The sequence below is a fragment of the Meles meles genome, chromosome 17, assembly GCF_922984935.1.
Source record: "Meles meles chromosome 17, mMelMel3.1 paternal haplotype, whole genome shotgun sequence".
Classification (NCBI taxonomy): Eukaryota; Metazoa; Chordata; class Mammalia; order Carnivora; family Mustelidae; genus Meles; species Meles meles.
Genome location: NC_060082.1, coordinates 3,223,009 through 3,229,508, shown reverse-complemented (window position 1 = coordinate 3,229,508; position 6,500 = coordinate 3,223,009). Strand labels below are relative to the sequence as shown.

Sequence of the window (6,500 nt, the reverse complement as noted above, 5' to 3'; positions counted from 1 at the left end):
ACCAGGAAAAAGAACAGGAAATGTGTGAGGCTTATGTGGATCATGTCACAAAGCAAAAGAAAATAAAAATCTATGAATTTTGCATATATCACCCATATTTTTATTGAGGAAATATTCCATGCAATGAGACATTTGGCAAAGATAGAAATATTTAAAAGACATGGACATTGCTCCCAAAAGGCCTAAGAGTTGGAAAGCAAAAGGAACCTAATGGGACCAACAAGGGTTTGGGGGGCAGGAACAGGTTAGCCAAAGTGGAGGTCAAGATAGTGGTATTCTCACAAAGGATACTGAATCTACTTGTGAATCAGGGAATTCTCACTGGAAGAAGTGATATCTGATTCTCCTGACCCATAGAGGTCACTGGTAATTCATTTTACTCTGAGTTCAGTTTTGAGATTAAGTTGCAAACCAAGTCAGAAAAACAAATCCATCTAAAGTACACTGGACTTAAATTGTCAATGGATCATTAAGCACGAATGAAACATAAAAGTTGCACAGAAAGGGTTGCAAGGACATCACTGCTGAGCTGGATTTAGGTATATCCTGGTCCCTGGGCTGCTGATTTCTCATTCCAGTGGGAGGCCAGTGCATTGAGGTCTCCAGTGTGTTTTCCTAGGAGGAACAGAGAAGGAGTCATTTTGCAGCAGGTGGAGGTGAGGAATACATGGTGGGAATGACAACAGGAGGAGGAGGAGTGAGGACAGACTGAAAGTTGGGAAGCCACCTGAGAAAGACCAGGAAGACTCCATAGATTTACCTGTGTTTCCAGAGCCACAAGGTGAGAGCTCCCAGAAGCACCAGGGGCACAATCACTTCCAGGAAGACCAAGTCTATGGGTTGATGCTTCTCTGTGGTTTTGGTGCAGAGATTGTGTCATTTCCCATTCATGCAGGGTTGGACTGTACCTCCCTGGTCCTCTTTGGTCCTGTCACCCTCTGCCTCACCAACCGCCCCTCCTCTTCTCTCTTCTCCCATCCCTCCTCAGAGATGGACCTTCACCAACCCTCTGCACCACCTACATTTACAGGACTCTCACCCTCAGCTCTTCCATTTCTTGGATTACTCATTTTTGTCCTTTTTGGAATGGAGTCCCTAGCAACCCCAATTTTTCTTCTGGTTCTTCTGCTCTTCTAGAGAAATACCCATCCCCTTTCCCAGGTGGGTCCCAGCTCTTTCTCACCCCAGTAGAGGACCATGTCCTGGCCTCCTAGACTGCTGTGTCTCACCAAGCATGACAGGCCAGCAGCCTCCATGGCTTTCACATCCAAGGACACCTGAAGATACCACGTCCCATCAGCATGGGGCAGAACATCACCTCGCTGAGTGCCCTGTTGCTCCTGCTTGTCCCGCATCCACATCACCCACACAGGCTTTGGGTAGAAGCCAGAGACATGGCACACCAGCAGCAGACGGCCAGGACCTGGACTGGGGCCAGTGGACAGCCAGGCCTCTGGTCTCACTGCAGAGACAGGACAGGTATTCACAAACTAAGAGGTTAATTCTTCACACATTTCTCCACCTCTAGAAATTTGTCACTGTCAAACTCTCTTGACTCTTTCTCACCCTGAATTTGAGGGAATGGTGCAAATTTATGAGTGCAGGGTAGAGAAATCTTGGAGGAAGGGAGCAGGACTGACCTTGTCGCTGCAGATGTGTCTTCCCTGCATCAAGAAGACCCAAGAGGAAACGGGGGCAGGTGTCACTGATATGTGTTTGTAATCTTACATTGATCACAGGTACTGATTGAACAGTCTGGAGACCTGCTGAGCCCTTCTTCCTCCCTTTGGAGATGGCCACCATGACTTGTTCTGGAACATCACGAGATCTGATCCTTGATAAGCAATCTGCATGAATCCTACTGATGGTTCCCCAAAGTGCAGTTCACAGCCTTTTGCTGCCTGTACCTGAAAGGGATCTAAGGAAGAGAGACTGTGAATTTCAGGACAGGGGCAGTGAAAGAAATGAAATGAGATCAGTGGAAGACAAGGATGGTGGAAAGCAGAGGGAGAAGTTCAGGGGATTGAAGGAAATGGAGCAAAGTTTGGTTTGAGAGGAGGCTCAGCCAAAGGAGAAGTGTTGGCTGCTGGAAGCAGAGAAAGAGGTGAAATATTGAGGAAGGAGCAAATGTTGGAAGAAGAGACATGAAAGTTCTGGGTAGAGAATAGGGAAGGGCTCAGAGAGAGAGCTCGGGTAAAAATAATCAAGGGAAAGGGAGTCCTATGTGGTACAGGGAACACATAGACAGACATCACTAACGGGATTCAATGGGGAGAGAAGAAATGTTCAAGGAGCCAATCACAGAGTGAGGGAGCAGATGTGCCTGGATGGAGGCCAGGAAGAGGGGTTGTCATGGGAGACATAAGTATGAGAAAGTGAGGATAACCCGTAGTCAATAAGAGGAGGGGAAATTGCAGAAGACATGAAGATTTTCAGGAATTGGGGTCTGGCTTCTACCTCCGCCCATAAAAGGTAAAATTCAGTTTCATAATGGGGAGACATGAGGTTCTGAAGCCAGTTGGGTCTCTTTCCTAGATGAAGAAGGAACTCAAGGAGACATACACACAACTTCCACCTCCATCTCACCACTGAGGGAACTGAACTCACATTCAAGCTGCCATTCACTGAAATGGTCCTGAAATATCAGAGGAAATCTAATGGAGAATGTATGGAATGACCTTTCCTCTTCCATCAGCTCCTTGTTGCTGAAGTTTCCCTTGGACCAAGGCCACAGGCACGTGAAATTGCCAGAGTCACTGTCCCAGTCATGAGTCTGTAGTTCATCCAGAACTAGGATGAACTTTGGATGAACTAGGTTCATCCAAACCTAGTTTTTGTGTCCAGGAATCATTGTAAAAAGATGTGGTCAGGATGATTTGGAAGGAGGTCTCCTGGAAGTCTGTGAAAAAAGGACAGATAGACTATGGAGAAGGAAGACTTTGGGAAGGAGAGAGAATGCAGAAGGTGCCAGAGAAGAGAACCAAAATCCAGATGACACGGAAGCCATAGCTGTCTCAGGATATATGTGCTGCCCCGAGCCCTGAGCTTTGTATCTGTCCTTCAGAAGAGCACAGGGCCCTGGTGTCAGGGAGTTTAGAAAGGAACCCTGCTGACACTCTCCTTTCTCACGTATGTGATGGGGAACTCACACCACAAGTGCACACACACACACACACATGCACCACAGATGCACACATGCACAAAAACTCTACACAACCATAAAAACACACACACATTCACACACTCTTAAAGAAATGAACATGCAAAGACACACACGCACTTAAGTATACAGACACAGAGACACACGTACACACATTCACATATTAAAACACACACATAGACATACAAGCATTTGCACACACACACACACACACTTGCACCCACTGGACAGGGCCAGATCTCACCATCTTCACTGTCACCACCTGGGAGGGGAACCACCAGCAACACAAGTTGCAGGAACAGCATTGTATTTGCAGATGTTCTCTCTGTCTCTTACAAAGTCGGTCTTTGGTGTTTGTTCTAACAAACCTACCCCACACACAGCCCTCTCTTCTGACTTCCTTCTCCACACACAAGCCTTCCCTGAGTCTCTGCGACAATGCAGATGTGCTCCTCCCCCAACCCTGGAGACCTACTCAGACTCTCACTTCCCTTCCTGGTCTGACCCTCCTCTCAGGCATCCAGCTTCTCCCTGTCACCAGCTTCCATCCTGCTCCCTGTTTCCTATTTCAGTTGCTATGGAAAAAAACTTGTGTGGCTTGGAAAAGTCATCCCACCTCTCATTCCTTTCCTACTCATCCAGAGAGTAAACCATGAAAACACGTGGCTCCCAGCACCCAGCCCTGCACCTATCCCTCCTGCCCTTGTGAAACTTCTCACATATTTCCTTCCCTGTCTTGCCCCCACCCCAGCTCATTCACACTTCTGACATCTCACTGCTTTTCCTAGAAAACAAAATCAACCAGGTAAATTTGATGATCTAATTGATATTTTTAAGTGATTGAAGGACCTGGCTGCATCCCATCTGGCAGGTAGCAGGATTCCACCTGCTGAGAAAAAGGCAGGAATGATTAGACTGTCCAGTCCCCAAAACTGAAAAACAAAGTGCCCGGCTGCAGATGAGACTGGACCAGAACAGAGCTGGTGCCCCACTCTCTGTCCCAGGCAGGCTAGCCCAACAGGGTACCAAGAGCTGCTCTGCTGCTGGAGGGGCAGAAGTCTGAAATATGTCCCCAGGGGGCTCTTTCTCTTAGAAAAAGAAAATCACAAGCCCCAAAAATGGTGTCATGTAGACCCAGTCCCCACACTGGGGCTTCACACTAAGGTTTCACATCCAATCTAATTACAGTTTCAACCTCCCCCAGAAATTCAGCCTTAACCAGGCGGGCAGGAAACTTTTCTTTCCATCAGTACCAGTGAATCCTCATCTGGGTCCTCTCCATTCCCAACAGACAGAGGAGGTCATGTGTATGATTACACCTCTTGCTTTTCTCTAAGAAAACAGGCCTGACTCCTGGAAAAATGCCCTTTTGCTACTAACTCCCTGGTCCCAACCTCTCTTTTAAAAAACCTTCCATTTTGTACAACTCCTTTGAGAGAACCCCAGTATGTCAGATAGGAAGTCTCCTGACTCATGGATCATTTAATAAAGCCAATTGGATATTCCATATATGTGGCTGACTTTCCTTATTGGACAGTTCTGAAGTTTGACTCTGGGTGATTAAATGTAGACATGAAAAAGGAAAGAGTTTGCAGGAAGAGATGACTCCTGATATCTTACGTGTCTGCACACAGAGCTGCTTCTCATATCTGTTGGAACCACTCTCAGGATATGTTTACCAGACAAATAGGAAAAGCTAAATATGTGATGAAATGAATGAATGGATGGATGACTGTGTCAAGAATTCTATGGAAAATTTCTGCATTTTGAGTACTTACCTGCCATTGGCATGACACTTCCTGATTTATCATATGCTGAGGCAGCTTGTCCTTTCATTGGTAGGAAAACCCTGGAGTATAAATATTTACCAGTCACTAACCAGCAGCAGACCCAGCACCTTGATTCCTGACTGGTGGTTTGTTAGAAATCCATGAAAACACCCATGACATGGATTGCTCCAGATGTCAGAGTTAACGCACAAGACAGGGAAAGTGTCACAAGATGAGAACACATGGAAAAAAAAATAAAAAGCAAACAGGCAAGAAAAAAAAATAGAGGAATACTTTCAAGAATCAAAGGACAGGAAGAGGGAAGTGAGGAGGAAACTTGCAAGCAAAAAAAGACATTAGCCCAGCATCCCCTTGGGGCCACATCCACCGCTGTCACAGGGGAGCTACCAGTCACAAAGGATAGAAATGCACCTTGTGGGCTGAAGTCATGTGGGGAGTGTATTGGCTGATGGAACTGGGGAGCTCAGCGTCATTGGGGCTCCAGCCCCTTCCGTGGGTCTATGTGTCTGATTTGCTTTTCTGATGTCTTGATTTTGTTGTTGCTACTATTTTCTGCTTCACTGATATACGATGATAGATGAACATTGGACATATGGACAGTGTGCAACTTTCCAGCCTCCCAGGAAGGAAGGTTGGGAGGCACCATGGGCCATGTGAGTCCTCGAGGGCTCTAACAGGTGCAACAGAGCCTGTGACATGACATGAATGAAGGTCTTCCTGGAGAAAGTCCTTCAACAACTTCTCAGAGAGGATGGTCTGAAGAACCACAGGAGCCTGGTACACATGGAACCTGCAGGGAGCTGCAGCTGAATGCCCACGTCCTTCCCTGCAGAGCCTCCAGTGAGGGCACACAGCATTTCAGAAGGAAAATGCAGAATTGGTCAAGAAAACTTCTATTGAAGCAAATCATGAAAATTAATATTTTATGTAGCATTCATCACATGTTTGGATACTTTTATTTGCTGGGCAATAAACTCCGTTTTCTTTTTAAAAATATAAAACAAAGTAACCTCTTGATGTTTTAGTGTATGTGTACATGGAGACATGATGCCCGCAATGAGGCCGATTAACACAGCTACACACTTCACATCCTAACCCTCTTCTTTCCTTTTATTTTTCATTTTTAAAATTTTTTTTATTTCTTTTCAGCATAACAGTGTTCATTGTTTTTGCACCACACCCAGTGCTCCATGCAACACGTGCCCTCACTAATACTCACTACCTTGTTCCCCCAACCTCCCACCCCCGCCCCTTCTAGACCCTCAGGTTGTTTTCCAGAGTCCATAGTCTCTCATGGTTCACCTCCCCTTTCAATTTCCCTCAAATCCCTTCTCCTCCCCATCTCCCCATGTCCTCCAGGTTATTTGTTATTCAAGTTCCAGTTAGTTAACATACCGTGAACATTAGTTTCAAGTGTGAAATTCAGTAATTCATCTCCTACCTATAAGACCCAGTGCTCATCACAAGTGCCCTCCCTAATGCCCATCCCCCATCTAACCCATCCTACCCACATCCCTCCATCCATCCTCAGTTTGTTCTCTATCTTTAAG

General features: G+C 46.1%; 1 pseudogene; it reads right to left on the bottom strand.

Annotated features, from left to right (window-relative positions):
• Positions 1-569: 569 nt before the first annotated feature.
• Positions 570-3,465, bottom strand: LOC123928058 (annotated as a pseudogene).
• Positions 3,466-6,500: the final 3,035 nt, after the last annotated feature.